General features: G+C 32.6%; 1 pseudogene; it reads left to right on the top strand.

Annotated features, from left to right (window-relative positions):
- The first annotated feature begins 116 nt into the window (after window positions 1-116).
- Window positions 117-24,382, top strand: LOC129923718 (peptidyl-glycine alpha-amidating monooxygenase A-like; annotated as a pseudogene).

The raw sequence follows: 24,382 nt of genomic DNA, 5'->3' as shown, positions 1-24,382 counted from the left end.
TTTTCAATATAAAAGAAATAATCTTTAGAAAGAAAAGTTTGGTTTGGTTAAGTTTCTATTCTATTCTACTCAACAGGAACTGTCCACTAATGTGTAAAAATGGTCAGGCCTCAATAATGTTTGCCTGGGCTAAGAATGCTCCTCCAACTGTCATGCCCAAAGGTAAGGAAAATTTAAAATAAATATTTGCGTTGATGAATTATTAATTAATTATTAATGCCAATGTGCTCTATCAAACCACATTTTGTATGAATTGAACAAGGGAAGACTGACTGAGGTCTTATAATCCATCCATTTATTTATACATGTGTTAAGGCTTCCGCGCGGTGTTGATTCTTGGTAATCTGTCTAGTGTAGATCTGACTGGGAGTAACGCTGAACTCAACTACTTCAGTAACACCGGCGAAAGGCCGAAACAATCAAATATGTAGTCGACGCTGATATGTTTTTCTACAAATATGTTTAATACTCAAGAAGGGAATCGTCCGATGTCAGTTATGTCGTAAATCCGTATATCTATTGTACTCAATTCTACTACTCTACAAGAAGCGTCTTCCTTTTAGCTTCACTTAGAGCGTTCTTATTTTTTTAAGATCTGTCACGTCACTTGTCGCTAATTAAAACTTTCCCCTTATTCCCGAAACAAATAACTAATTCCTAATCATGTCATAACAATGTTAAACCCTTTAACAATAAGCTAATTCTTTTTATCAGACTTAACTAATTTCTAGTGACAACTTGATGTTTACAGATTTGGTTTTGCCGCAAAAACATTCATAGCTCAGTGGTCTAAGCTAGCCAGGAATAGTAACAATACATAAGACTATTCCTTAGTTCTATAGTTAGCTATCTACATGTTTTTATTGAAACCATTAAGGCAACATTTTCTTTACTTCCAGGTCATCATCTAACTAAAGACCCTTATATAATATACAGTAATAACTTGTATTAATATTTTTATTTTCTACACCTTTGATTTGATTGCTACTTGATAAACTGGTGCATGAAGACCAGAATGTGTGGGATTTTTTTTTTCTGCTTTACTGATGCCTTGATATGTTTTGCAGCTTCTTAGTGCCATGTGAACTTAAAATGATCAAAAAATGTTTAGGAAATTAAAATAATGTTCTGTGGCTAATGTTAAGTAATTATTGATACATAGTCGAAGTCAGATTAGATTAGCCCACAACATTATTTTGGCGACCCCGACGAGATACAGAAAGCAGAGTAGGAAAGTTGAGTTTAAAGAGAACAGAAACAGAAATAACAAAAGTAGAGTGTATTTCACCAATGATAGGGACAGTAGAGAAAGTAGTGATAATGAAGAAGTAGAAGAGATGAACTATTGTTGGGGTGTAGAAGAAATAAATTTTGCAGAAGATGAAACCAACAGAGTGAGAGTACACTCTGGTTTTATCAATGGGAAACCTATGAGGTTTGTCAAAGATTCGGGATGCAGTACAGTTGGAATTAGGAGTAACTTAGTTAAACCAGATTGTTTATTAGGCTATGAGAAAAAAGTAAGGTTGATAGATGGCAGTATCAAGCGCTATCAAGCCTGTAAAGTTTTCTTAGAAACACCATTTTATACTGGTTATTGTAAAGGTTTAGCAATACCAGGATTGTTTCATGATTTGCTTTTAGGCAATATACATGGACTAAAGGAACTGACTCAAGGAGAGATAGATAGCTGGAATAGAAGACATGAATACAAAATGAGACAAAGAAATTCTTATGGTAAAGTGAGAAGAAACATTATTTGTTTTAAATGTCAAAGAAAGGGACATATTGCCAGGCAATGCAGAAGTTGTGACTATTCAGATAGGAGATCTGACCATTATGAGTATGACAGAAATTTTGATAGCAATGCCTATGATAGACAGTATCATAGAGGGAACCCTCAGAGAAGATGTAACTCTGATGAGTACCAGGGTACAAGGGACAATTGTAGGTCATATGGACCTTACCAAAGAAGAAATGGAGAAGCAGAATATAGTTGGAGAAAGTAAATTCTTGATGGTTTACTTATAAGTATATATAGATATATATACTAGCAATGGTTTAATTGTATAGTGCATGAACATGTTGAGTTCTTTTAGATTGTAAATAAGTTGTATATATTATGATATTTATTTGTATGCTATAGTATGGCACTCATAAGACTGTGTTGATGAGAAAGGGAAATAATTTGAAGAGTTATAGTTTTAAAGGGAGATAATATATATTGAAAGCTTATTGGAAAGTAAGTATGAGCAGAAGTATTATATTTTCTTTGTGTGTATCATCACATCGATCATTTGTAAATTTTAGATTCCTGAGGAAATGGTAAGCGAAGGAAGAAATAAGCTTGAATCTATTGATGGGTTGGAAATTTAGGGATGCCTCAAGTATCACTGTTTAAACGTTGTAATAAGTTGTTAATGGATTTTTACTGTTTGTATCCATAATAGGAAAATGTCATGAAGTTGTGATGCTTCTTGATGCTCTTGAAGATGGACAGTGAGATGGTACTTGGCATCGTAAACAACATTATTGTGATGTGATGAACTTTTATCTTGTACAACGTGTACAGCTTGAACCTTGTACAAAATTGACTAAAATTTTACACAACACATCAGAAGTAAGAAATTTCAATATGTGTAGTTTCCTACCTACTGCCGTTTAAAAAACAAAAGCTATATCTAGGGAGAGATTGAAAAGATGAAAGCGTTGAAGATTAGTCCATACATAATACTATGGACTAATGAATTTTTGACCCAGAGATCTCAGAGGGTTAGGGTAAACAATGTTATTTCAAAAGACCGCATAGTTTCTGTAGCTGGAGAGACTATTGAAATTGTGCAAACCTTTAAATACCTTGGTACTATCCTAGACAATAAACTAAATTTTACTGCAAATACTGATTATATCAGCAAAAAAGGGCAGCAAAGATTATGATTACTAAGAAAACTGTCCTCGTTTAATGTTAGCGAAAAGGCCTTGGCTATGTTTTATCACGCTCATATCTGCAATATTTTTAAGTTTCAATATCACTGCCTGATATGGCAATCTGAGCATTAAAAATAAAAATAAACTTTATAGAATCCTAAATGTTTGAGACAAACATCTATAAAAAAGCCATCTATAAAAGATCCTCGAAATAAAGAATCACCCTTTGTGTCAGGATTTTGTGATTTTACCATCACAAAAGAGATACAAGACACCGATAGCAAAGACTAACAGACACAAACTCTCTTTTGTTCCCCTGGCAATCAAATCATTAAATAAGAACAATCTGGTATAAACTTTGTCACATGTAAATTATGAGTGAGTCTGGTGTGAATGTACACTTTGGTTTCTTATAGTTATAATGTTTTTGTTTGGTGTAATGCACAAATTGTAAGACCAATTTCCATACGGACAATAAAGATTATTATTATTATTATAATGTTAGAAATGAACGAGTAGTCATTCTCTGGCGCTGCCAGGGTCGAGTTTTGCTAAAGAGAAACAAAATTCATCGTAGTCCCTTTAACAGTTTCCACTGAGGAATTTTCTGGTGATGTGGCAGGTCTGCAACAGTACCGCCCTCTGACAGGCAACGAAGATGTTCCTAGGAATGTTAAGGGCCTTGAAGGTGTCTGTGAGGTCAGTTGTTATTATCCCCTCGGTTGATATAACAATGGGATATATTGTTATTTTGGACAATTTCCATAGATGCTTAATCTCCAAGCCTAGGTTCCCATATTTTCTTTGTTTTTCTATCTCAGTTTTTCTTAAATTATGAGACAGTGGTACGGCGATATCGATAATGGTAGCGGTTTTTTCTTTTTTATCGATGAACAGCAGATCCGGGCGATTGAAATCTACCATTTTGTAGGTCAGAATAGGCCTATCCCAGTACAGCAGATGTTCAGTAGACTCGAGAACCTCTTGCGGAGAGTATTTATTATTATTATTATTATTATTAATAGAGATAACCAAAACAAATGAAAACTGCTTATCCTTATTATTCAAAACCAATATCTCAAAGCTCAAAATACCTTGGAATTATAATATTATATTCATATTATGGATTTAATTTAGAAATCAAACAAATCATTAGAGCTTAAAAATTATTAAAAGAAATTTTTAGAAATCCAATAGGAACATACAACTGAAATTCTATTTAATCTTAGCATTATAAGTTGATCAGGTCTAAAATAGAGCTGTTTAGTTTCTAACAAATGAATGTTTACAATTACTGGAGTAATACCAAGAGTAAAGTTACTAGGAGACAATTCAGAAGTAAAGTAACAAACAATATTACACAAGAAAAATACGTAAAAATACTTTAAAAAAAAAAAACAAGCTTATATTAAGTGTAATTGTATCAATTAGTTTGGATCGGTCATGTAATTAAATTTGTAATAGATCTAGACTAACAATAAGTCTGTGCGATTAGAAATATTTCTACCTATTGTTTTTGTTTAGTGCAATTTCCTGCCCTTAGCTCTCTCTTATGGCAGCCTCTTTGTGGAATAGTGTGGTGGCTTGTTTGAACTCAATGGGGACCACATTCACCTGTTGCTTGCAAATCCACTTTCCACAAAATAAATGTTTCCGAGCCGCCTCGTTGATACCATGGGAGCTGGAATCTTCAGAAGTCTTTCAACAGCTTGTTTTATATTTTTAAACGCTTTTAGCATTTGAAGGCTCTTAGCATAATTAACATTTTGCTTTTTAAAGTTCTATCTTCAAATTGTTCTAAATCTAGTTAATTTAATCAAGGATTTTTTTCTATTTATCTTATTATATACTCTTCAATGCTTACTTACAACCTTCACTTCTAGGCCCCAGTATATTCATCATCATCACTCCTTTGAGTTCCTCATGGAACATAGGGCCTCGACAAAAACACGCCACTCTCCACGGTCTCTTGCTAGCTTTTTGGTGGTGTCCCAGCTCTTCCCTGTCTTCTCTGCTTCTTCAAGTGCACTGCGTCGCCATGTTCTTTTTGGTCTTCCTCTGCGTCTTGTTCCCTGGGGGTTCCACTCTAAGGCCTGCCTAGCTCTGTTGCTGGTATCTTTTCTAAGGGTGTGACCAATCCATCTAAACCTTCCTCTCTAAGATCTGCACTTCTATATTTTTTTGTCCACTCATCTCCCACAGTTTGGTGTTTTCTACTTTGTCATACCAGTGTATTTTTAGGATATTTCTCAGGCATCTGTTGATGAAGGTCTGTATTTTTTTTGTTGTGGCTTCAGTTGTTCTCCATGTTTCAGAACCATACAGTAGGACAGCCTTGACATTAGAGTTAAAGATTCTTAGTTTAGTCTTGTTTGAGATGTAAGGAGATTTCCAGGTTGGTTTTAGCTGTGTAAATGTCTGACGTGCTAGATTTATACGGCATTTAATGTCTTCATCTGTTCCACCTGATATACTGACTACACTCCCAAGGTATATAAAATTTTCTACTTGGTCTATTGTCTGAGAATCCAATACTATGTCTCCGATTTGTTTATTGTTTACTTTAAGTACTTTAGTTTTTTGATGGTTTATTTTGAGGCCTACTCTTTTTCCTACTTCGCTTAAAGCTGTGACCTTTTCTTGCATATCCTGTAGTCTGTGTGATAATAGGCCTATGTCATCAGCGAATTCCAGATCTTCCAGCTTTTGTGTGAGAGTCCATTGGATTCCTCCCTGTTTGACTCCTGTTGTGACTGGAAATTCCTCTGACAGCTTGCCACAGTGGGTTACTTGGCAGGTGAAACCATCATAAAGGTTCTTGATTATGGTTATTATTTTATTGGGGATCCCATAATGTCTCATTACAGTCCAAATAGATTCTCTGTCGACACTATCAAAAGCTTTTTCAAAGTCGACAAAAGTTGCATAGAGAGGAGATTGCCATTCAACACATTGTTCTACAATTATCCTGAGTGTAGCTATTTGGTCAGCACAAGATCTCCCTTTTCTGAATCCGGCCTGTTCTTCCCTTAGGTGTCCATCACATGCTCCCTTTATTCTGTTTAGTAGGATTCTGCTAAAAATCTTGCTTGGTACTGACAGCAAAGTGATGCCTCGCCATTTCTCACATTGTGATAGATCTCCACTCTTTGGTATTTTTATTAGCAAGCCCTTTTCCACTCACCCGGAGGTGTTTCTGTTAATCAAACAAATTTTGTTGAATAGTTTGTGCATTTGGTCAACTATTTCACTTCCTCCTTCTTTTAGGACTTCGGGTGGTATGTTGTCAATTCCAGCAGCTTTACCTGTCTTCATTTGTTTGAGTGCATTCCTTATTTCTTCTTTTGTTATTTCTTCCATGTTTATGTCTAGTGTTGGTCCTGCATTTAGATCTGGTGGATTTCGTGGTTTAGGTCTATTGAGCACTTCTTGAAAATATTCTTTCCATCTTTCAAGTTGTTCATTTATTGAAGAAAGTAGTTTTCCGTATTTGTCTCGGACTGGAACATTGCAATTAGCCTTTTTGGTACTGAGAAGTTTGGTGATTTTGTATAGTTGTTTTAGAATTTCTCTCTTTTCTCCTCTTCAAGATAAACTATTTCACTTCCTTCACTTCCTCATGTCTCACACACTAACTAGAAAATGGATTAGGGTCTTCAAACTAGATCTAGGTAACAGCCTTGTGCCTTTCAGTTCTCTTCCACCCTAACTATTGTTCCAGGTCGAGTCATCACTGGTTACCAACACAATGATTCTTATCATAAGATTGGCAAAGGAAATCCACAATGGCCACTAGTGAGTTAGCTTGACAATATTATATTAACATTAAGAAATTATATGTAAAGACTAAGCAATATTTTCAAGACAATATCGAGCACTGTCTATTATATCCTTTGTATAGGCTTTTTACCCAGTGAAAGATATTATTGAAGTCAAACCTGGAGATGCTTTGGTATGTTTTTAAAATTCCTGCATTTATTTTTTGTTATACATTCATTATTCTATAATGAATTCATTATTCTATAATAAATTTGTACAAATACTCCTTCTTCCCTAGTGCTATAAGAGCATGGAATGGGTTGCTTGAGCTAGCCAGGAAAACCAGTGACTTGGCAGAATTTAAGTCATTGGTTAATATGCATAACTAAATGCATGACGCGTAGGACGTAATCATCTTCTTTTTTGAAGTAACGTCTGTATTATATAAGATAAGATAATGACATTTTTAGTTAATGTGTTTTTTTTATTTGTTGAAAATTGAATTGTTGGACCTAATCATTTAAGAAATTACATCACATTCATTCTCTAGAAAATTGGTAAAAGTAAGATTGTTTTTTTTTTTAAAGAATTTTTATAAGAAAAGTTCACTAAGCAATGTCTAGAACGTACTGATATTTTATGTTAAAAAAAACAAACTATATTGTTATGTTCATATGTTTAACTAGTTGTTTATTTCTTGTATACTAAGTCATTGGTTTTCATGTCTGTTTTAGGCAACCTATTCCATCTCTTTAGAGAGTATACACTTTAAGGCACTGCACATTTTAATGTTTTTTTGTTTTTTTTTTACATTGAATGATCAAATAAAAAAATATGATTGCTATTCCCAAGACATCACATTCTTTCATAGGTAAACAAATGTGTGATATTTATTTGCTAATTTCTTTTTTGTTTTCACTTCCTATGTAGGCTGCTAGATGTACTTATAACTCAAGTTCAATGGATCATACTGTTGGGTGTTGGGTTAGTGTATTGACTTTGTATTGTATTTTCACCTCATATGTATTTATTTTCTAAATATGTGTGCTGATAATAATTTAACCATTAGTTCAATAATTATTTTATTATTCATTCTTTTTAAATGTATTATACTGTGTTTAACAAGTCATGAAAGGATTCTTTCCAGTCATCATCATTAATTTAAGGTTTACAAGTAAAGAGGGGGCAGCAGGGTGGCTGAGTGATAAAGTGCTTGACTTCCGCACCAGGGAATCCCAGGTTTGACTCCTGGTGAAGAATGGAATTTTTAATGTTGTGATCTTTGGGCACCTCTGAGTCCAACCAGCTCTAATGGATACCTGTTGTTAGTTAGGGAAAAATAAAGGCGGTTTTCATTATACTTGCCACATAACACCATCGTTAACCAGAGGCCACAGAAATAGATGACCTTTACATCATCTGCCCTATAGACCACAAGGTCTGAAAGGCACTACATTTTTATGTAGGAAAAACTTAAAAGAATTAGTCCTCAGAAAATATACAACTTAGTAAGGGACTTGACTGTAGCATTTGTATGAATCTAATGATTGACAGTCCATTAAGTTCCTTCACTCATTAAAAAAATGTGCCACATGACTTTATTTTTTCTGATCCTCTTGTAAATTAATAATGTACTATTGAAATTGTAGTTTGTATACCATAATTAGAAGCAAACTATTTAAACCCAACTATTTAAAATTCTTATTGACAATAAATATATATCCTTTTACAGGTCTACAGGAAATGATGAGATGTGCATTTTTTTATATTATGTTCTACACGAACAGCTCTGTGGCTAATCCTTCATGGCAATGTGGCACTAATGAACTTCCACAACTGACAGGAGATAACTTTCTCAAAGATGTCAGCGTTCCACTTCCACCAAATCCAGCACTTGAAGAAGCAACCATAGGATCTCACCACCATTCTGGCATGAATCATCCAGATAAAGCCAATGGTTAGTTTTGTAGCATATAGAAGCAATTCAATTAATTGTTTTGCATTGTTAAACCTTAATTTTGTTTTGTTGTAAATAGATTTTTTTCTTAAGCAATTAGAATCATCATTTATTTGTATTACAAGTGATATATTGAATACACTGTCACTTTCCAGAGAACTTGTACCAAGACACAAAAACTCAAGACATATTGATGCCTGGTGCTAAGCCTAATACAGTAAGTGTTTATGAAATATAAAGAAAAAAGCTTATCCCACAAGCTGACATTCAAGTTTTATATGTACTAAGAAAATATTGTGATGGTTGCTGGTATTTTTTATATTCAGTCCTGTGTTATTTCTAAACAATTCTTTATCCAAAACCAAATTTTTAAAACATGGGCTAACTTTGGAAAACATTTTTTTCTTAATCAAGATATTGAAGTTTAAATTAAAAGACTTATTACAGTAGCATCTGAACATTTCTCATCATAAAAGTATTGGGTTATATTAATTAATATTTTTATTAAACTTGCTTAAACATAAATGTATTTAATAAATAAACAATGAAGTCCTACCTAGCCAAGAAAAATTATTAATACAAGTGTGTCAGTAATCTAGTCAATTAATGTGTTTGTGAGATGATGTTGTTTCTCTTGTCCTGTAGCCGACACCTATCTATGTACAACCTATCCAGTTCTAGAAGAGGAGCTTTATATTTGTAAGTCATCTCCAAGTCTTGTTGACTAAACTATAGTTACAGTGGTGTATATGACATACACTGAATAGTTAATTTAAAAAAAAAAAAGCATGTAATATATTTAATGGTATTCAATTATCTTGCTAATCAGATAAATTTGAAGCTCTGGCCAATACTGCCACTGCACACCACATGTTGCTGTATTGATGTGATGGTGAACCTTTTTCTTCAGACAGCATCTGGTAAGTAAGAAGCTTTAATTTTTTTATGGTAAAGTTTTGTTGTTTTTTTTTTAAATAAAATCCAAATAGTAATAAAATGATTCTAGATAATTAATATATTTTATTTGTGACAAAGTGCTTGACCTTCTAGTTTTTAGCTAAAAATAAATAAGAATGGCCTCCAGCTTTTGCTGTATTAGAATTATACTTTTTCTCTTTCAGGAACTGTCCACCAATGTGTAAAAATAGCCTACAATAATGTTTGCCTGGGCTAAGAATGCTCCTCCAACAGTTATGCCTAAAGGTAACAAATAAACAGTTGACATGTTTTAAGCTTAACAAACTGACTAGAAAGAAACAAGTTTTTTCAAAATTCAGTGATGAGTGAAGACTTCTGTTTGAGCAATTCTCTTGTTAATTGATGGTGGAATTGCATTTCTGAACCTGTTATTAAATGTTAATATCCTCTCACCCCATCAATATGTAACACTTTTTAAAAATTTAATACTATAACCTAGAAATCTTTTTCTATGTACCTGAAATTGATTTTCAGATAGGATCTTTGCTTATGTTTTTGACAGTAAATGGACTTAAAAGAGCCTGGTAATGGTCCATTTTTAAAAACCTGCATAAAATATATTTCAAAATAATTTTTGTAAAAACGCTATATTTCTCTTCAGCAAGCTGACAATTTAAAATGATTACATAATATTCTAAGATCTTTGATAAACCATTTTAGTATTTTTTCTTCTTGGCACTTTTGTGTTGGTGACTGTGCCTTGCCATTTTATTTCCAGAGTCTTGCACAAATACCTGAGACAGACACTTTTAATGTGGCATTCAAGACATGCATTCTTTTGTTTATCTCTCGCTGCCACTGAGGCATGTACTAAGCATAAATGCAATTGGTGAAAACCAGCTGGAAAGGTTTAACAATAGGTTAATGACCTGTCAAGAACTATGTTAGGCTAAGAACATTAAAAGCATGCTGAAACTCAGATATAAGCTCTCAGTGGTCCTTTTATATTATCATCATCACATGATGACAGGTCAGAGGGATTTATCTGTGAAGAAATTGAGTTAGGCATACTATTGTTGAAATTAGAAGATTACTGAAACTTTACAGATCAGACTATGCCCACCTGCTCTCCATTGAAAGTATTTTAACACAAGTAAGGGCTCAAGGTAGCAAATGTAATTTCCAAGATATAAGCTGCATGATCTGTGATAAAGTTCTGAGGTGTGTTCTTAGGAACACCTGACCAACTTAGTGGTAAAACATTGAAAGGAGGTTCATTAACATATGCAGTGCAGTGAACAAAATAGTTTGGCAGTAATGCATTAAGAACATCTGGGTTAACATTGACAAAAGAAATATAACACCTCAACAAGATACACTGAGTGTTTCATTGGGAACGTTTAAGTAGGGAGAACTTATTCTGCAATTCTTTCTATTAATAATCCATCATGTTGCTTGTATCACCTTTACAAAAGGTTCCTTTTCACCTATTCCTTACTATTGCTAAAAAAAAAAATCTAGACTTTAAAGTCAGTAAAAAAGTCATTGAAGATCAGATTTCTCCTGTCTCTACCATTACTTGTCAATACTCACACACACAACATGTAGGAATTAAAATGTTATCAAGAATGTCATGTTCTTTCTTTAAAGGTGTAGGCCTCAGGGTCGGCAGGAAAACATCAATTAAGACTATTGTACTCCAGGTACACTACGCAAAGATTTTGAAGGTTAGTTTTATTTACTAATATATAAATGTAGATGAACCTATAAAATTGTATTCTATGGAATTATTGGAAAAAAAATTAGACAATGTATTAGAATGCATTATGGGGGTGAGGTGGCTGAGTTGTTAAGTGCTTGGCTTCCAAACCTGGTGTCCTGGGTTCGAATCTCAGTGAAGACTGTGATTTTTAATTTCGGGATTTTTAGGGCGCCCCTGAGTCCACCCAACTCTAATGGGTATCTGACTTTAGTTGGGGAAAGTAAAGGCAGTTGGTCATTGTGCTGCCCATTAACCATTGGCCAAAGAAACAGATGACCTTTATGTCATCTGCTCTATAGACCACAAGGTCTGAAAGGGGAAACTTTTCTTTATTAGAATGCATCATTGAAATGATTTGAAAACTCAGTCAGATTTTTTTCCTTATATGAATTTAGTCATAGAAATTGATTAGATGTCATTTTGTCAACTAAATTGTTATTATTTCTCCTTCTGCTAACATTTTATTTCATTATGTTTGTCTTAAACAATATTTCATTCAGTGATGTTATTCCATAATGTTTTATGTAACACTTCAATTTATTTTCTTTAGTAACTACCAATATATTTCAGACTCAGAACCTGCAGATAACTCTGGACTTAAACTTTACACAACCCACCAAAAGTTAGTAGTTCATCTTGAAATAATTCTCTTGTATTAGATTATTATTGATATATTTGCCCCTCCTCACCCCCCCCCCTGGAAAAAAAAACTGCATGTTTTGACACCTTGTATTTGTCATCTTCACTAGGCCTCAGTATGTTGCTGGTATATTTTTATTAGATTCTGGGGACTTCACCATTCTTCTACATACTAATTGTAAGTTTTCATAATTTTTTAAAAATATTACATTGTCTGCTTAACAACTAGTTTACTACTTTGAATTGTATTAGAACAGTGATGCCCAACCTTTTTGGCCGGCGGGCCATTTTAATTTCTGACACTTGTGTCGCAGGCCACATCATCGAATAGATTTAAAAAATGAGAGAAAAGACCATTTTAAATAGTTTCATTAAAAACCTGTATCACTACTAGGCCTGGTTTGTCTACTCAATTAGTTCCAGTTGCAGATCTGTCGGAGCAATGCTCAGTGGCAATAGAAAGCATTTCAAAATCTGCTGCTCTGTCATTTAGTTTTGAATGGAAATGGACAAATTCTCTTAGAGCTGCTACAAAGTAGTTTTCTACGCTTCATTCCTCACAATTTGAGCAACTCTGTAGCTTGCCCTAACCGTGGACTCATTTTCTTGTCTCTTTTTTTTCTCTTATATCGCTCAACTCACTCAAGCAGGCATAACTTTGCAATTTTCTTTTCTTTGCGCTCAAACCATCAATGCCTCCATATTTTTTAAAATGTTTTGTTTTACAAATGACTTTTTGTTATATTTTATTTTTTAAAAAAGCCACATTTCTGTGCATATCGTGTTAGCTTATTATCCTGTTCCACACAAGCAAAGTTGTGTCCACTTTCACCTAAAGTTTCTACATTCAGAATGCAGTTTTCATTTTTAATTCTCTCCCATTTCATGAACGCACAAATATTAAATGGGACATACCATTCTCATTGATATCAAAAGAACATTACCGGAAAATGATGTAAAACTGATGCCCTGTGTTAAACAAAACATGTTTAGAACACGACTAGCTCAAGACAGCAGCGGAATTATCCAAGAACCTAAAACAACTGTCAACTGACAACACTTGTCACCGAAAAAATAAACGTCGAGTTCATTTTAAAAAAATATTATGAACATTAGAATACCGGTACCCTGGATTTGAATGAAATCCACCCAAGAAAAAGTGAGAGTCCTAACGGGTCTAAAACACATTTTTCAGCCTTTTAAAAAACATTTCTTCACTTTGTGCATATGTTTAGGCGGACCGGATGGAGCCACGTTGCGGGCCGGATCTGGCCCGTGGGCCGTAGTTTGGGCATCACTGGTATTAGAAGATAGTGTGTGTGTGTGTAAATTATGTTAAACCTTTATGTATGATGATGGCCAATAGATTACTATGAACATTGCCAAACTCATTTCTAACCATAACAAAAATAATCTGAAAAAAAAAAGTAAACTATCTTCAACTCTGAAGGAACATCCGAAACATGTAAAACATTTTACAAACATCATATCTCTTCTAATTTTTATTAATTGTAATGTTCTTCAGGTACAGTCATAACTGGTTATCAATACAATGGAACGTATCATGAAATCGGTAAAGGAAATCCATAATGGCCACAAGTAAGTCTTAAAGTTACCATATTTGATATTCAATTATTCTAACATTATATGATCTTATACAAACTTACACTTAAAGTGCCACATGTTTATGATATGAAATAAATCTAAAGGCCTTCTATCCAGTGAAGGAAGTAATTGAAGTCAAACCAGGAGATGCTTTAGTAAGTCTGATATAAATATTTACCAACTGTTATGTCATCTTTTCTTTTTCTGAATTATTATTAAAGCTCTTATGGTGTTTTTTGTCTAAATTTGAAATGTAACTTATGTTCCAGGCTGTTAGATGCACTTATAACTCAAGCTCGATGGATCATCCTGTTGGTGTTGGGTGAGTTTCTTGTTGGTTTAGCTTTTAACTCTAAAATTGAAACAAACTAACTAAAAGTAGTCAAAATTGCTGAAATGTGATTTCTGTTTACAAATTCTGTCATCAGCAACATACATTTTTTTTTAAATAAAACATTCATCTGTAATATGGACACCTAATAAATAATTGGAGAAAGAAACAAAATTGACTAAAAAAAAAAAAGTAAAGAAAAATATATTTGTTGAACAACTTCATCTCTAATATTAACTTTAACCATAAGAAAGATTAATCTATTTCAATTAAACCAATTTTGCATTGTTCACTTACTGATGATAGTTTCTGATGCAGGTCAACAGGCAATGATGAGATGTGCAATTATTACATCATGCTCTACACAGACAGTTCTGTGGCTGACCCATCAGGAGAATGTGCTTTCAATGAACTTACACAGCTGACTGGAAAAAACTTTCCCATAGATGTCAGCGTTACTCTTCCACCCAATCCAGCCCTTGAAGAAGCAGCTATAGGATCTCATAATCATGCTGGCTTGAATCATCCAGGTGAAGCCAATGGTAAATTTTTTCTCAAAAGCTTTAAACACAATATTTCCAATAAGATTGCATAGTCTTGTAATGTTTACAATCTATTGTTTGTTTGCTTGTGTTGTACATGAACAGAGCAAATTTTAAAATGTTGTTCACTATTTCTGATTCTTTTTTGAAGACACACAGATATTAAAGATATTGATGCTGGGAGCAAGGCCTAGAAAGGTAAACTCTTTGTAATTGTTCATGGGACATAAGAAGAGAGTGAAGATGCTTACAAGGATTCTATTTTAATAACCTTTTGGATCAATTTAGTCATATTTCTCTAAAGTACTAAGAAATTGAATAAGGAAATCAAAATGTGTAATTTCACAACTGAGTTAGGAGTTGTCAACAAAAAAGAAATAGTTGAATATCTTAATAAATTGAGTTTCTATTTTCATATTTTTAGTTTCTGCCTTTATAAATAAACAAATATTTCTACAAAATCTTTATTGTGTTTTCAGCCGGATTCTTATTTATGCACAGCTTACTATGCACAGGATTTGGAATCATATATTTGTGAGTGTATAATCCACATTTTTTTTATGATAAACATAGCCTCTTTCTATTCTTTAGAAGATTTCACTAATTTAATATAATACAGTATAGGCTAAATTGTATGTTAAGCAATACAGCAAACAAGTGACTGGAAGGTTATTAAGTACAGAAAATGTTATTATTGAAAAAAAAATCATGATGAAAGCAATTGACTTTCTTTATTGATGAAGGCATAAAGTCTGATTTGTTGTTGAAATAGAGAGTTATATTCAAAGTATATGTTTCTTTTTTCCTTGTTTTGCATTAACTTTTGGGTGCCTAAGTTTTTATCTTTGCTCTGAAGCCAGCCTTCTCCCCATCATTCCCATTCCTTCAACAAGAATATAAAACTTCTCTTACAAACATTTATTGGTATTCTGTATAGTAAAGTGCTTAAATCATAGCTTGCCCTGAAGTTGCTGTTTGTCCAGACAAACCTACTGCTGGCTTATTTTTTTAAGTATAATAGAAACATCTTTCTTAGCGAAAATTGAAACAAGTATATACTTAATATAGGATCTTATGTACATTATGTCATAGGCCTGTTTTGCTGATACCTCAAGTTAGTTTTGAAGACCTATTTTAGCTCTGGGAACTCTGTAGTTACTGTTATGAGTTTGGTGCTTTTTATTTCAGATAAGTTTGAAGCTGTAGCTGATGCCAACAGAGCTCATCACATGCTGTTGTATGGATGTGAAGGTGAAGCCTATTCTCAGTAGCCAGTTTGGTAAATATTTTCATTTGTGCATGATAGGTAATGCAAGGATAGTCATTGTAGTGTGTTGGTGTAGTGGTGTATTGGTTGTGATACGGTGGTGAAATGGTGTTCTGTTATATCTGTTCATTATTCATTAAGATTTTTTTAAATGTTTCTTTTAGGAACTGTCCTGCAATGTGCAAGAATAGTCATCCTGTGATTTTATTTGCTCGGGCTAAAAATGCTCCTCCAACTATCTTGCCTAAAGGTACATTAATAAACTCATTGTTATTTTAATTATTAGTTATTGGTATTGAGAGAAATACATTCAATTGAAACTTTTTTTGGTTACTTAATGTTCTTTGTATTATCTTAGATGTTGGTTTGAGATTTGGCAACAGAACATTCATTAAAAACATTACTAAACATTAGTACTGCAAGTTCACTATGCTAGGATATTTACTGGTGAGGAAAGAGAATGTAACCATATACTTCACTATAGAAAACTTTGTAACATGTATTGTCTATACTTTTTATTTTGTATAGTTATACTGTTTTGTTTGGTGTAAAGAGATTTTATCAACTCTCTGTTTCTTAGTTAAATAACTGAAAACAAAAACCAAAATGTCTTTCTTATTAATTGAACAGATGCTGAAGATGAAGACCACTCAGGTTTGAAGATTTATGTCACACACAAAAAGTAAGTCAATCTGATAAAAATAATTAATTATAGGCTGTTGTAATTAGAACTTTTTTTTAGAGCTAACTTGGCTGTAAACTTCATTTTGTGTTTTCACAGGCAGCCATATGTTGCAGGAGTTTTTTTCTTGGCATCTGCATCGTTTACGATACCTCAAGGATATTCCTGTAAGTACAAGCCTAGTTTGTTGTGTCTCTATCAATATATCTCGCTAGTGGCATGGTTTTATCTGGTCACTTTAAACTTCTCCCATAATGTAGAATATCAGCATTAAACAAGACTTAGAAATGTACTTCATCATTGTTTTATGCCATTTTTTAGGCTAATCAGCCTCTGTAAGAAATGTAAATCCCCCCCCCCCCCCCCCCCCCCCCCCCCCCGCTGCTGAAAAATAAAATTGAAGGATCACTGTTTTATACCATTTCTTAGGCTCTGTTAGTCATTTTTGACATTTCTACAAGGCTATCCACATGGTTGAAGTTCAAACAACCTTGACCCAACAATTACTTTACTCAGTCAATTACAATTACCCACAGTTCTCCACAGTAAATGACAAGAGACCTACAGTTAACATTTAACCTTCAGAGACCTGCAGTTAACTTTTATTCTTTTTTTTTTAATATTTAATAATAATTTAATAATATTTAAGATTTTGTATAGAAAAAAAGGCTGTAACATTTGTATTCAATTTATTAACAGCCTTCCCTGTGGATGTCTGCTGTAGATTTTCAAAAGAAAAAAGTATTTTTCCATTTGCCTACAAGCCACATGCCCATGGTTTAGCTGAGAATATCTTTGTTTTTTTAGTCTAATATAAATAGTTTAGGCAAAAATATAGTTATGATTTTAGTGTAAACTATGTGCCCATGGTTTTAGAGGAGAATATCTTGGTTTTTAGTGTACAATACATTCCCATGGTTTAGGTTTTCAGTGTGTACTAATGACACAATGGTGTTAAGTTTTTAGCCATGGATTTAAAACTTTTAAGCTGGTTTCTTGAACTACCCACCTTGATGTTATCAACATCACTGTATCCTGCAATGAGAAACAAGCGACACAATACATGCACCCAGTCGCTTTGTAGGCAATTTTGGCTTGCTGCTTTGTCAGTCTCTCTATCATGTGTGTGTTTTGAATTTGTTAACCTTTTGCCCATTATTATGATTCCCAAGGTTACAGCCAACTCTTCTGATGTCTGTGCCCTCTACTTTAGCTACCTCTCCAGATTCACCTGCCCCAGTATCTTCAGCTACTTCCGCAGCTTCCTCCTCCCAATAAGTCTGTCCTTCCTTTTTTTTTTTTATTGCTGTTTCATTTCATTACTAAACGTATATATTTTCTTAATGTGTTTTTTTATAATTATGTGGGATACTCTGTTAGGATTGGTTTTAGGATAGGATAAGTTCTTATTGTATTTACATACAGTGGGTATGTATTTTCCAACTTTACACCGAAAATTGTTTTACAACACAATGGATCAATGTTGAAACTCTAGAACCCCTTGTATATTGCTAAAAGACAACTACTTTCTTTTTCTATTTCTCCTTTTTAAGGAAAATTGTTTTTTTCAAAGTTAAAACTAATTGAAAAAAGGAATTACAATTGAATAGTAACAATGACGCATGTTCAGGAATATTATGATGAATATGCTGCCAATGATATGAGAGAGAAAGGAATGTATGGAACTGCCACCTCTAGCGAGGAAGGACTCAGTCGGAACAGGAACAAGGGGTTTGAAGCCATCAGTCAACAGCTAGAGCATTTCCCTCGCAAGAACGCAGCTGGTCGGATCAATCAATCCCAGCGTTTGGATCAGAATCAAGGGAAACAGCCTCTGTCAGAGAACACAAATCATGCCTCAATCAACAGACAAAACAGTGAGCCCAGAAAACACCCTAACTCAGTTGTAGCTATAGAAGTTGGTCAGTCAGAAGCAGTCCATAAACCACATAGTTGTGAGTGATTTAGAAGTTGTGTTCACCTCAACATTATCTTGTACCTTTTTTTGTTATTGTGGCCTGCACTCTGTATGTTGTAATCGTGTGTTGACTATGTTCCCACAGCTGTAAATGGCATGAGTAAGCAGCTGTAGTGTGCTCACACATTTATGTTTGCTGTATGTATTATGTAACTTGCACAATATGTGTTGTTGCTTTATTCTAAGCTTTATATGAGTGTAGCTCACCAGTAGATCTAGTTTTTGCATCAATTTTTTAGTAAATGCATGGCAATAATAGCCACACTGCAAAGTGAATATTGTGGTTAAAAATTAAACTGGAAATATTTGTCTTTTTAACTTGTATAATAATGAGAATATGTAGTGATATGTTGACCCTTAAGAATGCTAATAACATATCTGAAAATAAAAGATTGCCCTTTGTTAGTCTACATTCAGAGGACATACATGTGTATAGTTTTAAGCTGCAACATAAATTCACTGAGTTATTTTTCTTCAAATAATTATTTCAATTAAAGTATAAATTCAGTTATTCGTTATAGTTTATATCATCTACATTTTTTTTTAGATTCATACATGCAGAGCACATTTCTAGCACTGTTTATTTGTTATGTAGTAAATCTTTTCAAACCTTTAGCAGCTTGTATGATTTAGTTCTTGGACTCCATCTGTAAACAAATGTGCATTAAGCTTTTTGAAGATAATCGAAAGCTAAAGATTTGCTGTTTACCATCCACACATATCTCAAGGCATCTTTCTGCTATTTTAGCATACACTGATAGTGAACTTTATAGACATTCTGTATTAGCTAGTTCTTGTAAGACATTGGTGAAAGAAAAAATAACATGCAAGATTTCATTTACCTTGAATAAAACAGAAACATAATTTTTTCAAATGTGAAATATAGATTAAATAATGTTTGAACATATTACAATGGTTTACTGTGATATTAAATTAGCTAACTCATTGTGATATACTTTGATTCAATACATATATAATATAAATGATTGGATCAATCATTTGTGAACTGAAACCCTAATATTAATTTGTTGCCATTTGCCATTGCTGCATAGAAGGAAAATGAGTACTGACATGCATTTGAATAGTTTAATTTTGTTTTCCTTAGTGTCCTGCTTCAAAATGTGTTTGGAATAATATGTAGATTGGTGTGGTATTAGTTATATTCATAATTATCATTAGCTGGTAACTTGATGATAGACTAAGGCAGATAGTTTGTACACACTTTTCCTATAAATTTAAGTCCAACTTTAAGACCCTGTGATTCACTTCCTTTAGATATGTTACATGTACCTCTGTCAGTGTTATTAGCTTATGACTCTGGTGTCTCTCTCTCTCTCTTATTATAGAAATATTAAAAACTCACATGAGTTCTCCTTTATCTTTTGCTTTTGTAGTGTGATACATTTGTTTACTTTCTACATGTATTTTGTTTGGAGAGTGGATGTATAACTTAATCCTTAGTCATTCAATCTTGTAAACAAAAAATATTTAGCACATGTTGTATGTAGAAGCTGCATAGTTGTGATCCTGTTGTGTAGATTTGTTAATTGCACAAGCAATAGAACTTTTGGAATGATATTTGTTTAATGTTTTCTTTTTTGTGATTTCCTTATATCATACCTTAACATAGAATTTAAAAAAAAAAAGAAAATTAAGTAAATCAAATTAGGATGCAATAAATGTTTAAAGTTACAAAACTTCATCAGATAATGGTAATAAGACAAAATATCATTTAAAATATAGTAAAGTAAAAAGTTGAGTACCCCTTTCAGACCTTTGATCTATAGGGCAGATGGTGTTAAGGTCATTTAATATAAAAATGGAATAAAAAAAAAAACACTGCACTTTTGGTAGATAATAGATATAATGGATTATATTAGCTATTTAACTCGTTTCTTTTTAACTCATTCTGTTCTTCAGATGTTCATTTGGAGAAACCTATATTCAATTCATCATGACCAGAAGAGTCTATTACATTTGGTCAGGTGTGGCTATTGACACAAGTGGCTCAAGAAAATGGACTGCACAGTAAGTGTTGGAACCTGATCGTCTTTTCTTCCTGTCACAGATCTATAATGATCACATCAAGAGCTAAATTAAAGATTTCTTTATTTTAATGGGAGTCCTCTATTCTTTAAAATAAAAAGATTAAAAAAAAGAGAGTAATGCAAAACTGGTTTGTAGGCTTAACCTCTAAATCAAAGTTATACAGAGAAAAAGGGGGGAAATAATTAATTTGACTGAGCTATTTGTTAAGGATTAACTCTTTCTCTCCATAATTATTTACCACATTCTGGTGGAATCAACGCTGGTATCGTCAATTAGAAGAGAAAGAGTTAAGGAGTACAGGTGCAAGGTTTCTTTTAAATAATTTTTTATAGGAATGGAATATATCATCCCATTTTTCTCAACTGAGGACAAGTCTCTTTAGAACTAGATCTAGATTATATCTAGGTAGTATTTAATGATCCAAATTGAACTAAAAGTATTTTAATGATAGTTATTCATATTTTCACAAAACTTAATATCTAACACTTAAAATATATAAAACATTTAAATTAATTGTCTTGAGGTCACTATCCAAAATAATCACCCTATGAAAAATTAATATAGAAAAAAAAAATTTTTTTTGTTTACTCTTTAAAAACCTTTTTTTTTTTTTTTGGGTAAATGCATGTTGAAAATGAAATGAATCTATATTTTTTCCTAAAGGAAACTTTTAAAGTGGGAAGCGTGGTCGAGAGGTTAAGGGCTCTTGAACTTGGCTTGGCTACCAATCAAGGAGGCTCGAGGTTCGACATCCGACTTAGGCAGAGTTGTGTTTATTGAGCGCCTAAAGGCAGCACAGAAAAACCTTCTCCTAGATACCCCCTCCTCCCCCACAACTGAGATTGGACCAAAGCGCTCAGAGCATGCTATAAGCATGAAAGTAGTGCTATATAAAAGCCATAATTTAATTTAATTTTAAGATTCAATTATAAGCAATTAAAAACATTTTGGAAGGAAAGAAAACAAAACAACTGACTTTTTAAGCTTCAACGAGAATATCATCATTAGGCTGCAGAATAGGGACAAATCAACAATGGTATCCTTGATTAAGAGAGAAAGAGTTAAAACAAATGATTAACAAGGGGAATATGTTATATGTATGAGTATGAATCAGATATTAAAGAAACATCACAGATTTGAAAATTTGCCTTTTTTTTAAAATATTGTAAACTTTGTTTCAATAACCTGAATGATGACTGCAACCCAACTTGTATTATTTTCAGGTATTTTATGCCTCATGGTATTACAGCGGACCATCAAGGAAATATTTGGTTAACAGATGTAGCAATGCATCAGGTAAAACATTTCTTTGTTGTTCTTCTCAACATGTGTTAAACAAATTTAATTGATCTTATTGACAACATAAAAGCTTTAAAAAAAAAACAAGAATTCTAACACTGAATATTATAGCACTTGATATCAGATAAAAAAATGTAACAAAATAAAAAATTTGTTTTAGTTATGTAAGATTGATATCCTTCACTAATGTACTTTTTTTTGGTCTACAAATTAATATAATTTTGTTTCTCTTTAGGTTTTTAAAAATACCACCAGATCAGACTGAACCATCGTAATGACACTAGGACAGAAGTTCCAGCATGGTGAAGATACAAATCTTTTTTGTAAACCTTCTGATGTATCTGTTCTTATGTCTGGAGAGTTTTTTGTATCTGATGGGTAATACTAGGCTTTGCAATTAATTGTTATTATATATTGTGTCAGCAAATATTGCTTTAAATAAATGAGTCCATTGATACTAATTAGGCATTAAAAAAATATATTTAAATTTGTATTTTGAATTATGTAAAAATAATCAAATCTTGATTGTTTTATTACAAACCTACTTTTTGTAAAACAGGTACTGTAAGAGCAGAGTTCTGAAATTTTCCAAAGATGGAACTTTTTTGATGTCCTTTGGGAAAAGAAACGTTCAGTTTGGTGCAGGTAACTTCCTAAATATATATCTGATTCTTAGTTTGATGGGCATGATTTTCAAGTCATGTTTCATGATAACAATTTAAAATAATATCTGAGTTCTTATTTGATGTGCCTAATTCTCAAGTCATGTTTTGTTATAACAATTTTAAAAACTCTTTTGTCTTTAGTTCCTCCTGTTGTGACATTTGACATCCCTCATAACATCACTGTGTCAGAGGAGCATCATTTGGACAGAGAGAATAATCGCATACAATGTTTTGATCTGGATGGAAATTTCAAGCAGGTCATCAAACGCCCAGAATTTGGTCCACGACTGTTCGCTTTCACCTCAGATGAATTGATTACATTTTAAGAGGTTATCATATATTTATATTTATGACATACAATCTTTTTGTTATGTTATGAGTTGTTTTTGTTTTTATTTTCTACATGTTTAGGGTATAAAGTTCTAGTGCATACATACGTAGATTTCAACCCACATTTTTTTAGTTCTTATTTATGTATTTACATACATGTACTAAGAACTAATGTCTTTTTTTATTAAAATCATTTGTATCATGAAATATTCCACGAAATATTCCACTTGATCTTTGGCAACTGCATTTAATTTATATAATTGTTTGATTTCTTTCTGGAAATGATCTGCTGTTTGAATATTTTAGTTTCAGCTCAAGGGCTGTGATAAAAGTTTAAAAAAAAATTTTTTTTTTGATTATACACTGTTGGCATGAAATTACAACTTAATCATTTTTTGTGTGATTTTTATGTATTTGAACCAATTTTTGTTTTAAATTAGCACAAGTTTAATCTGTTGATCAGAATTTTTTTCCTCAGTAATAGTTATATTTATACTCGAACCCATTTGATGTTACTTCTGCAAAGATTTATAGACACTCAGAGGAAATGATATTAGCATGGTAGACACAGCTAGACTTTTAAGGCAGAGTTTTGGAATTCAAACTAAAATTTTAAAATAAATCAAAAACATTGATAAACAAGCTGTTTACTGCTAGTTCAGTGCATCAATCCATTGTCTGCCTTTGCTTTAGTCTTTTGTTCTTGATTTCTATGCTGCACTGTGTCAATAACTTTTTTAAAGCAGTTCTATTAATCTCTTTCAAATACTATTTGCTTATACTTAATCAGAATGTAAGATTAAATGGGTTTGATATTTGTTTCAACTGGTGATGGTCCCCCTAAAGTATTGTATTAGTACTTCAAAACTTACTTATGTACAGTTTCATTAAGCCTTAGCCTTTATTTTTTACTTATATTTTTTAGGCTGTTGAAGGTTTATCAATTTTTTTTTTTATCTGGTGGAGACATTTAACCATTTTGTTTTTGCCACAAAAAAAAAATTGAACTTGTCTGTTGTGAAAAATGAAATCAAAAGTGAATGAAAGTTCAAAATATTTGTACTACTTTATTGATGTCATGTTGATGTTGTTTTGTGATATCTATATCAACATTGTCTCTTGTTGGTGGGGTATGCTAGACATTGGTTCTATGCTGTTGGTAAAAATTTCTCATCCTTCATTGACTTCCATTGTACTCCACCTTGCACTTGAGTGTTTTATGGTGTGTTTTATGGAGTGCTAGAAATCAAGAAATCTAAAAAGTATCCCAGTCATAATAGAAGTTTATAGATTTTTAAAACTAACCACATTTAGAGCATTTCATTTTTACTTTGCTCTTTTTTTTATTGTGTATGTTCTTAATTGTAATCAACATCTGACAGTGCTACATAATGTTTTATTTAATGACTGAGCATAATGCTTAATTTGATTTTAATGTGGCTAAGATTCAAGAAACATGTTTACAAGTTCATTGCTAAAAACACCTGGTGCAGAGTCAATGTATATTGAATCTCTGAAATGAAATGTGACTAACAATGACTTTCAAAATAGTGATGTCATTTGTTTCTCAAATGTTAGTAGCATAGAAAACGTGGACATGTTTGATGTATTGTAAGGGATCATATGTAACAGTTATGGGTATAGAGAATAAAATACAAAATATTAAACTCA

The sequence above is a fragment of the Biomphalaria glabrata genome, chromosome 17 (assembly GCF_947242115.1).
Source record: "Biomphalaria glabrata chromosome 17, xgBioGlab47.1, whole genome shotgun sequence".
Lineage (NCBI taxonomy): Eukaryota > Metazoa > Mollusca > Gastropoda > Planorbidae > Biomphalaria > Biomphalaria glabrata.
Note: the sequence above shows the minus strand (reverse complement) of the source record. Positions and strands in the feature narration are given on the sequence as shown.